Raw genomic sequence first — 11873 nt, 5'->3', positions numbered from 1 at the left:
TACCGGGGTTATTATTTGTTACATATTTTACTTGGGACAAATTTTTTAACAATCATGGTCAATTTTAGACAAGCTAGATTGCCTCTTTTAAGCATATGTTTTGAAAAAGTTGTTTTTTTATTCTTGTTTATTTTATTGAACATGTTCAAAGTTTCTTGGATGTAATCAAATTAATATTTGTGACAATAATAATTTGTTGTGTTCCTATAACTAATATCTGAAGAATATTTGAAAATATAAAATTAATTTATATAAATAATTATAAAAATAATATAATTAGATATTTAGAAACATCTGTTCGAATACGTGGATAAATGTGCTATTTTTATTAACATTTGAAATACTATACTTATATAATAGCGAATGCGCTAGGTATAAAATTTATTAGATTTATTTAATTCTAATTTCTATTTCTATTAATATTATAGAGGCGCCATTCGTAAACATGTCATTCATGTTTTGATGCGAAAATCGATTGTTAAAGAATTTTAGTTTCTTTTGGCATATTCAGGGCATTTTTACTAGGTTCAATGTCATTATTTGGTTTTAACAGTTTTGTAAGATGACACCGTGGTCGTAATCCAGCTAGTTTTCAGTTGTAATAAAATTCTCTGCTGATATTCATGGTATTTTCATCCGTCAAAAATGAATATCAATAAATGAATGATCCTATGTAAATCTTACATGTGCCTCCATATGAAAGGATATATGGATATATGGATATATAGATATATGGATATGTGGATATATGTATATATGCATATATGGATATATGAATATATAGATATATAGATATATAGATATATGGATATATGGATAAGTGGATTTTATTAGCTTCAGTATTTCCAAGAGTCCATGGTAACTTTGAGCAACTTGAGTATTACTTTGATGGGCTTGGTATCAATTTACTAGGGCCTAACTAGGATAAGGGGAATTTGCTTCCATATTTCCGGAATCTATGAACTAACGCTATGATTCAAAAGTGTCAATGTTGAGAGCTTTGTTTACTTCGAGCAACTTCCCTTTGGTTATCGTACATTCTGAACTACAATGCTTCCAGGTTAATGAATGTTTTGTTATTTTAACCGAGAATAGACTTTTCCAAAAAATCCTACAATACCTACCACGATAGTTTTGATATATATATATATATATATATATATATATATATATATATATATATATATATATATATATATATATATAGGTATGAAACATGTTTTTATATTTCTATTTTTTAAGTTTGTTATATTTTCATTATAAAGCTTTCTACAATTCTTGCTTTATTAGAATATTGTTGGACATAAGAAGTAGTAGTTAGATATATGTTGTTGGTATAAAAACATTATAAATATTCTTCTAATATTTGTAAATACCACCAATGTTGCAATTTTTTATTTTATTCTGAATTTAGCCAATCATAGCATTTTAGAATAAGTTAAATTGATTTTAAAAATCTTCATTTAACGACATTCTTGAAATTAATGCATTAATATATATGCTATAATAAAGGCATGTGCTGAATAAATATAGAAAATTGAACTCGTTACGCATTTAAATCCAAAATCAGAAATATTGTACAATAACTCGATTGATTTAGGTGGCGATTAATGACGCACATGTCATGCATATATATTCTGAGTGAGTGTAGTAAATGAGAATAATGTAGGAGGTGCTTTTTGCAATTGAATTGTGAATTGTAAAAAGTCGAGTTTTGACAGACAAAGATTGATAACCCAGTTCGTGGACACTAGATTTATATAATACGTTTACATAAAAGTTCACGTATTATTTAATTGGACTAATTTATATTATTGGGTTTTACCCAATTACATTAGTTGCCAATTACATCAGTTAAATGAATTGATTTCCTTTAATTAAGTTTCTATGAATAATTAGGATTTATTGCAATATATTGTTGTAATAATGTAATTGTTTTAATTATTTCGTTTATATGTCAAGCATTTCGATTTTTTTAAATATTATTACTAGATTGTTGATATTTCCGAAATGTGTTCGTTAAATTAATGAATGAAAAACTTAAAACCCTATGAAATGGCATTTTCTTTTTTAAAGAAGCCTTATATATAATTTGGAAGGACGAAAAATGTTTTATTTCTTTTCCTTATCCTATTTTATTCCATTTTTCACTTTTTTACTTTTTTTCCTCCTGTTGTTATTTTTATATTTCACTATTACTCACTTATTATTATTTTCTATTACTTTATTCTCTATTTTTATTTCCATTTCTCCTTCTTATGTTCACCTTGACTTCAATAAAATATGTTCTACCACCTTTAGCTTTTCTGTATCCTGATTTCTTATTAATACTGCTTGTATCCTGTATATCACTATTCATCTATTAAGATAATATAGACTCCTGTGTTGTTATTTTAATACATCAATTTTTTATAACTTCTTATGGACATAGAAGATTCTGGTTGCTCTGTTATTCTTTTATTTTTATTTCTATTACTTTATCTCCATTTCTAATTACAATGGCTTTAAGATACTCAAGCTTATCTATGTCTTCAGAATTGGGTTACCAGCATTTTGGTTTGTTCTAAATTATTAATATATTTTATTATTATGTAATATAAAAAATATTTATTCTATGTATCATTTCTGAACAGATCTTTTCACTGCTAAGACTGATGTGAAATTGTAAATTATCCAACTGTTATTCTGTGTTTTACTCTCTAAAATTTCTGTACTCTAAAATATTTATTTTTCAACTAGTGATTTCTCCATTTTATCTTCCTTTATCTGTAGTGGAATTTCTTTTTGTTTGGTACATTTCCAGTTTGGTACATTTGTACTTAATACACTTGTACAATGAGATCGTATTGTTCTTATTTTATATTGTATTATTCCCAGAAATGTGAGGAATTAAAAAATAACATGTAAACTTTAAAAAATGTCAGCCTAGTCATAGAAGTATTATTATAAAAAAGACGCCAGAAATTTCACAGATAGTACCTGTTTAGTTAAGTTAGAAAATACTCAAAATAAACAACTGATTATGGGGAATTAAAATGAAATAGCTAAAATAAGTGAATTTGTATTTATCTATGAGGACATATTTAAATATCGTCGTCGAAGAGTCAAGAGTAAAGAATGAAGAGTAGTCTAGATAGGGAGAAATAAACAATAAAGCACAGGAAGAGATGCAGAATGGAAACAAACAAACAAAAAAAAAAAGAAATAAAAAGTATTGGAAACAAACAAGAGGATAATAGGAGGGAGATATTTAAAAAACAGTGAATGGAGAGAATTGGAATATGGAAAGAGGAAAGAGGGTAAGAGTGTAGAAATTTTTAACTTGGGATATACGAGGATTGATGAGTATAGAATAGGATTTGGAGGAATAATTTATACAAATTAAATAATTAATTTATAAAACGAGTAATGAGCATACGTTTATTTGTAGTGGTGTTAAAAATAGCAAGAGAGTATCGTCAGGAGTAAGCTGCATAATAAATGGAAACATGGAACAAGAAATATTCAACAATTATTCAGAAAAGATATTAAGAGAAAAATTAGATAAACGTATAAATAAAAATAAATGAATCACTTTTTTTAAAAATTGATTGTAGTTCTTATTTACATGATTATACATCCATAAATATATATACATTATACATTATATAATAAAAGACTATATTATACAGTCACGTAAATTATGTATATATCTACTTATTTATTAATTAAATACATTATAATCTTAGAACAAGCTATTAATGATTCTCTATTCAATTAATCACTCTTTATTTTTGGGATAGTGCTGATTTATTATGAGTTTTCAGTTTAAATTTAACTTTTATCTCAAACATGTAAAGTAAATTAGCAATTTCAAAGCATCTGAATTAATTATGTTTTATTTATGACGTTATCTTTTATATTTTAGAATTCGTAATATCTTGATATTCTTGACGGTGTCGTTACTCGAGCTTATAATGTTTTGGCGTTTTGGTATCTAATTTTATATTGGAATGAGTACTATTCGTGTTGTTTTAGGACATTTGAGAGCAGCTACAGGTTGATCAAAACTAAAATTAATTAGTCGGCTTGGTTGGTGCAGTGGTAAAGGCGACAGGACGGTCTACCTACTGGTGCGATAGTCATTTGTGATGGTCCTAGGCAAGACTGCAAAATCCGACAAGGAAAATGATCACAGTCACGCCAGTAACCAGGCTGTAGACATTGAGAATCTTTTGATTTTCTGAACATTTTTTCGCTTTAAAAGAGCATTTATTGAGAGAAGTTGGTGCAACATATAATAATTAATATTTTTCATTACTCTCAACAGGTTTCTTCCATTTTTCTAGCAAATGTGTCAGTCATGATGCAATGCTGCATCGATCTGAATAAGTGGTAATCAGGAGGTGCCATTTCTGGCGAGAATGCTGGATGTGGCAGAACTTTCCATTTAGGCTGCGACAATGTATCATTCCTAACTTTTGTAATTTGTTGTCTGTTTTGCAATAATAAGTCGTAGAATAATATATATGAAAAGTTAATATAATTGAATAATAGTTTCATTAGGTTCAGCAGTTCGTACTACTCAATACCTTGCTGTTCTCGCTACATGCAATGCAACACTTTAGGGCAATGAATATTCAGCTACGGTGTAGATGTGGACGGATCTCCTGGACTAAACCATGAATTTATCATCTTGGGCTCGTAGCGAACCTAGTTTTCATCAATCGTCATTCATTTCTTCCTACTATGCCACAAAACACTTTTCTTTTTTGCCTGGAAAACGATGGAGCTTGAAACAGTTCAAATGGTATTTTCCATCAGTTCGTGTGGTAGTTAACTGCTAGGCGGTTTGAAATTTTGTCCTGCTATTCATTGTATTTGAAGTTTATTGTTTCTTCAGGCTCTTCTTTGTCATTGTTGAGAAAAATTGAATTTGAAACCAAAACCGCCAATTGGAATATAATGAAGCAGCATTATCATAAGTTTCATAAAGTGTTTGATGGGCTTGGGCTTTTTATTATTTATTTATTCTAATTAAAAAAGTAATTAATGTCGAAAATTCGCTTTTGAGTATTTCATAAATAGCGTCTATATTCAAGACTAGAGGAATTTCAAATCCATTGAATTTTGAACAGTTAGGTTGGGGTGTTTACATTGATATTTCGCGTATTTATCAATATATACCGATACCAGTAGCAATTAAAATAAATAAAAGCTTCTAATATCATAAATTTAGTATATAATGAACATTTTTTCGTCAAAGACATATACTTTTTTTCCGCGACAATGTGAACTCAGAATGACCTAAAATGTGATCTGTGGGTACTTAATCTGTGGGTAATACATTTGATTGAATTTTAACAATTTAATTTCAATTGCTCAGTCATACGTTGTAGTGACTTGGTCTGGATAAATAAAAAAGGAAATATTTCCTGCTTTTTGAATCTTAGTTTGTTTTCCAATTACTTCAAGTACTGTTTTGAGGATTAAATCAGATTCATTTTATGAAAAAGAAATAACAAATATTTTAACAAAAACATGTAAGGTTGTAGATCATTAAAGAAGAAAAACATTGCAAAGTTTGGAAACTCGTTTAATATTTTCCACAATCTTATGTGATAGGAGAAAATGACATTATTTTTGTGTTTATTTATTGCAAAATTCTCTTAAAAAATTAAGTGTTCTGACCTGTTACAGGTGTAATGTACGTGTAATGTAAAGTATTTCTAAAATTGGTATACAATATTATATATCAGGACTAGAAATTAATTTTAGAAGAGTAACAGGTGGTGTTATTGTATATTAATGTCAATAGGTACATTTGTAACCAACTTCATGTTGAAGCCTCACTGACAGGCTTCACATTTTAGGGTGTGTTATGTCATCGAAAAGTGAGAAATGAACATTTCTTTCAGTGAACTGAAAATATCTGAATTTGTAATGACTAAATCGTATTTATGTGGAAGTGAATTTATGTAAGTGTGGAATAAACGTCCTCGAATACTATGTGAAGCTTGTAGCAATCATGCTCTATCGGCTTCAATATCTGAATACTAGTTTCTAAGTTTTAAAACTAGATATTTTAATATCAAGGACAAAGAGCGTTTTGGACAGACAAAAACATTTAAAGACAAGGATTTGAAAGCATTACTCGATGATGATCCGTGTAAAATGCAAGAAATATATACATAATTGTTGCGAGTAACACCAGAAATCATTTCTAAATGCTTGGGGAATATGGGAATGATCCAAAAGCTTCGATATTTTGTGCTGTATGAACTGAAGCTAAGAGACATTGAAAGGAGTTTGGTCATGTGCGAGATGCTGTTCCAACAGTAAGATTTTTCCATCCTATTGTTACTGGTGATGAATAATTGGATCCATTACAATAATGCGAAGTGAAAAAAATCGTGAGGACTACATGGTCATGCATCAATATCAAAGACAAAGCCACATATCAATGGCAAAATGGGATGTGTTACACCGCCCGCCGTATTCTCCAGACCTTGCTCTTTCTGATTACTACTTTGTTTCGATATATGGGTGGTGATTTGAAGATTCCAAAAAATGTATCGATTCGTGGATATCCTCGAAATTTGTCATTGACAATATGATTGACAATGCGTTGAATAAAATACACTGTATTGATTTTTCATAACAAAACTTTCATAAATAAAGAATGCTTTAAAACTAAATTATATGCCTGATACTACACCATTACTTAAGTACTATACCTCTGTTTCAACGAAGAATCTTTTTGAAAACAATGCAGTTACTTTGATAGAAATTTGATAACAATATAAATTTGTTTTTGATCTCCAATACCAAAATATAAAAGTTAATCTTCGAATTTCTACATCGTAAGCTTAAGACTAAAGACACAGTTATCTAATCATGTTATGTTATTACAGATTGAGGAAATGTTAAATTAATAACTTTTGTTTTTTCTATTATGTAATATTTTGTTTATGATGAGATAATATTAGTGTTTATAAAAACACTACTATGCTAATTCCTTTCGGCCGCGTAAATTGGTAGGCATTAGAATAATATATTGGATTGTTATGCCAAAGAGCCATCCCACAATACCACGTCTATTATCGATTGTAATTTAGTCGGGTTGACGGTAATATTTCCTATATTGTACACTATACGATACATACGATACAATATTTTGTGTAGGTCGAACTAGAACGCCTAAACTACATCACTACACTCGCCAAAAATACATTCCCGATTGGTTAGGTCAGCCTATCCAAATATTCTTACAATTTGTTTATAGTATTTGTGAATATAAATGTTCAATTAGGCATTGTAATTTATTATAGGTATTGTTATTTTATCAGACCTATAGACGATCTTGGGGAAATGTCTTGTTTAGTTCAATCAACGGTAGCGCTGCGATCGCAAATTGTGATTGGCTAGTTTAAATTCCTGGTGCCGCCACTAACATGGAACGTGAATGGTCGATCAAATCGTGTGAAGTCAGCATTTTCTATGGGCGTCCATTTTTAAGTTTGTTGTTTGAAGGTTTTGGTTTTTCTTTAGATCAAGAAATCTTCGTTTTACGTTGTGCATATTTTCTGTTTTACATTAATTAATATGGAGTAATAATACAACAATGTATGACGATGCGTCACTGTAGTAAAAGATGTAGTGTACCGGGGTAAAAATCTACTACGGAAATTAGACATCGTTTCCCAAAGAATGATCTCGCTCCTTTCCAAAAATGGGTTGATCAAGTAAATAGTAATAAGTTACCTGGATAAACCACAATGCAAATATATCAACGTCATGGTGTCTGACACGGACATTTTAGTGAAAAATTTAGAATTACCCTTCCTTCACGAATAGGTATTAGGGTAAATGCATATCCAACATTGTTTTTATCAGGTACATATAAAATTATCTATCTACTACATGTATATATTGTTTGTTTACAGAAAATCAAAACCTACTTATGAAGATGTTAGTAGTAATAAAATTCAATTAATCTGCCAAGTTGTTCGTATGCGTGTCTCTACATAAAGAAGTCTTACAAGAAGGTAATAATTAAGATAACTGGATAATTACTAGTAATAAATACTACTTTTAATTGTAAAATATCCCCAAAATATTTGTAATACTTTAACTTTTTAGAACAATCAGTGTTCAATAATTTTATAGTAGAGCTATTGTATATTTAAATTGGATTGCCTTGTTAAGAAAATATTTGTTACGGTGCCATCAATTAAAAATTTAATTGCTACTTTTAGGGGATTTATTACCTTAAAGAAATCTATTTTGTCTAAATTTACAAATAATTACATTTGTTTAACAAATCTTAACCAAGATTGCTTAAAACATTTTGTTGGATTTATTAGAGGTCATGGAGGTAGAAATAGCATCATTCACCTAGTATGTTCGAGAAATCTTTAAAATGGCACATAATCATTTCAATTTTTTCGCATCATTCTCCCGGAGAAAATTGTGAATAAGATGAACATGTTAGATAACTTATATTCTTTTTTAACGGGAGATCTAGTACCACTTGAAGTTGTTAAATCACCAGTTGAGTCGATATTTTCAGTTCCAGAGAACTTTGTTCTGAGAAAAACAAAATTCTAATATTGTATTTTAGTTTAATTTCAGGATATTTAAGAAAACTTCTGAAAAAGAGACAACATGCAATACAGTCTACATTCTATATTAAGTAGTTTCACAGATTAAATACTCTAAAATCTAAATATCTTTAAAACACACATAAAGTTTTAGTGTTTCAATTGTCCAATCCATAATGATTTTCAAGACCAAATCTTAAAAGTTATTATGAGGTGTGATTGTATTTTTGGTTTAATGAAGTTAATGCAATATCAACAGGGAAGGATTTAAAGTTTACCTTCAATATATCAAGATAAGTTAGAACTCTAATAGATCCCATAAAATTGATGGCACTATACAAATATGGGAAGGCGTTATAGAAGGATTACAGATATTTTAATTTTGCCTAAAATAGAGTTCATAATTGTTTTTTTTTGCTTATTGTTTATATATATATATATATATATATATATATATTTATATTATTTACTCTTATGTATATCTGATTTGATTTTTATTTAAATACTATTGGCCAATATATGTGACGTCACAAAATAATCAGGTGAAATGGCAGACCAATCAAAGCAAAGTATTTTCCTTACAGGTTTCTACATAACTACTTTCAACTAATCAATCAAATTCACGTTGTCAGCGCCGCCAATGATTAAACTAAGCAAAACTTTGCCTCACTACTTACCATTGGAGCTGCACACCCCTGATAACGGTGAAGCCTCATTGACATTGACTGTTGAGTATATTCAGTAATTTCCTTAAAGTGTGAACAGAATATTTGTGCGTGTAAGTTTGTTAAAAATGTTTGGATTTGTACTGAGTAAATCGCATTTGCGAGATATTCCAATATATTACTTCATGTTGAAGAAAAAAGTGCCTGATGGTCATCGAATACTGTGTGAGGTTTATGACAACCATGCTCCATTGATTTCAACATGTGAATACTGGTTTTAAAAGAGGTGGTCCTTGAATAACATGAGAATGGTCCAAAAGCTTTTATAATGTATGCCGTTGGAATTGAATTCTAAAGACGTTGAGGTGTTTGGTCATAAGTGAAATTGAGCTTCAACGGTAAAAGTAGAAAGGCTTTTCGATCAAATTGTTACAGGTGTGATATAAATGGATCCATTACAATAATTTAAAAGGAAAAAAGTCATGGGGACTACCTGGTCATGCATTAGTACCAACGACAAATCCGAATATCCATAGCTCCAAGCTAATGCTCTGTATTTGATGGGATCAGCTCAGTATACTATGAGCTGCTAAAATCTAGTGAGCCCATCAATAGGGATTGCGTTTGAGCCAAACACTGCGTGAATAATGTCCGGAATACGGGCAATGACCAAACAATGCTATTTCTCAGCATGACAGCGCCTGACTACATATTGTAAAACCGATGAAAATAGACCTGGAAATATTAAAATAGGAACTGCTACACCATCTGCCGTATTCTCCAGACCTGTCCAGTCTGAGCGGCGCTTCACTTCTTATGAAGGTACCCAGGCCTGAGTTGATTCGTCGATAGCATCAAAAATGTATCGTTCTCTCGAGATGGAATACCTGATTTTTTTTATTGAATATTGGCAATTGCGAAACGCTGCGTTTTCTCACCAAGTTACAAAATCAGTTTTAGGTCTCTTTTATGCTTATATAACAACCATTTTTCATTCAAAATTAATATTCACACGTTTGTTTTATTGGACCACTATAACAGGTTAATTGAAAAGTCCGCGGCCTGACATATAGTTGGCGCTACTAGAATTAAATCCATATGTTTTTTAGTTAGCCCTAACCGTCAAAAGATGCCTGTATAAATTTGACAGCTGTCGAATCATTAGTTTGTGAATTATAGTATTTCAAGTGAAGCAACTTTTATTATTGTGAAAAAAATGGATAAAAAGAATTTTGCGTTTTTATAAAGTATTGCTTTTTGAAGGGAAAAAATACAGTTGAAGCAAAGATTTGGGTTGACGCCGAGTTTCCGGACACTGCCCCGGGAAAATCAACCATCAAGGATTGATATGCTAAGTTTAGATGTGGTAAAATGAGCACCGAAGACGATGAACGCAATGCCCAAAAGAGGTTGTTACCGACGAAAACATTAAAAGAATCCACAAAATGATTTTGAATGACAGTAAATTGAATCTGAATGAAATAGCAGACACTCTAACGATATGAAATGAACGTTGTACATAATATCATTCACGAATATTTGGGTATCAGAAAGCTCTGTGCAAAGTGGGTGCCAGGAGAAGTCACTTTTGACCAAAAACAACGACGAATTGATGATTCGGAGCAGTGTTTGAAGATGGCCAAGCGTAATAAACGCGAGTTTTTGCGTCGATATGTGACAATGGATGAAACCATTTCACTCCGAAGTCCAATCGACAGTCATCCGAGTGGACTGCACACGATGAACCTACTCTACAGCGTGGGAAAACGTAGCAGTCGCCTGACAAGTTTATGGCATCTGTATTTTGGGATGCGCATGGAATAATTTTCATTGACTATCTTGGAAAAGGAAGGACCATCAAGAGCGACTATTATATAGCGTTATTGGACCGTTTGAAGGACGAAATCGCCGAAAACGGACGCATTTGAAGAGAAAGAAAGTGCTGCTTCACTAAAACAATGCACCGTGCCACTAATCAGTGAAAACGATAGCAAAAATCCATGAAATGGACTTCTCAATAAATGGCTTTTTAAGATAAAAGAAAAGGCTGGGAATGCATGCAAGCATCTAAAAGTACGTGATAATTAACCTTCTAACTCTTAAAATAGTAGCAAGATATACACAACACAATAATAAAAAATTACAAATTGAAATAAATTATATGTAGTGTACTAGTATATTATAAAACAAGATATAAAGTTGGAAAATAGCAATCCAATTGCACAATTATTTATACCATAATAATATTATGGTAATGCTGTAATATATATGGTGTAATAGATTATCAAGATGTAATTTTGGCAAAAGATTTTGCAATATAATGTTTATTATGTTTCAAGTTCTAGACGCGTTGTATATAAACTTACGCATCAATATTCAAAAATTATATATAAAATAAGATTTAAATAGAAAATAAAATCGTTTTTTCAATTTTTAAATTTTATATTTCACAAAGTGCTGTCATCATTATGAACTATCAAAACTAATGTTGTGACCAAATAAAGTAATTTATATCATTTATGGCGCAAGGAGAATATCGTATAAATAATTTCAAAACATAGTTTAAACAACGAAGCGCAAAGTTATTTGAGATAGTGTCGCCCATCAATAAGGAAGCGTCATGATA

Source organism: Rhynchophorus ferrugineus, unplaced genomic scaffold, assembly GCF_030347505.1.
Source record: "Rhynchophorus ferrugineus isolate W39M unplaced genomic scaffold, kcgeb_rfMv2 rfM1, whole genome shotgun sequence".
NCBI lineage: Eukaryota > Metazoa > Arthropoda > Insecta > Coleoptera > Curculionidae > Rhynchophorus > Rhynchophorus ferrugineus.
This window is presented reverse-complemented; position numbering follows the sequence as displayed.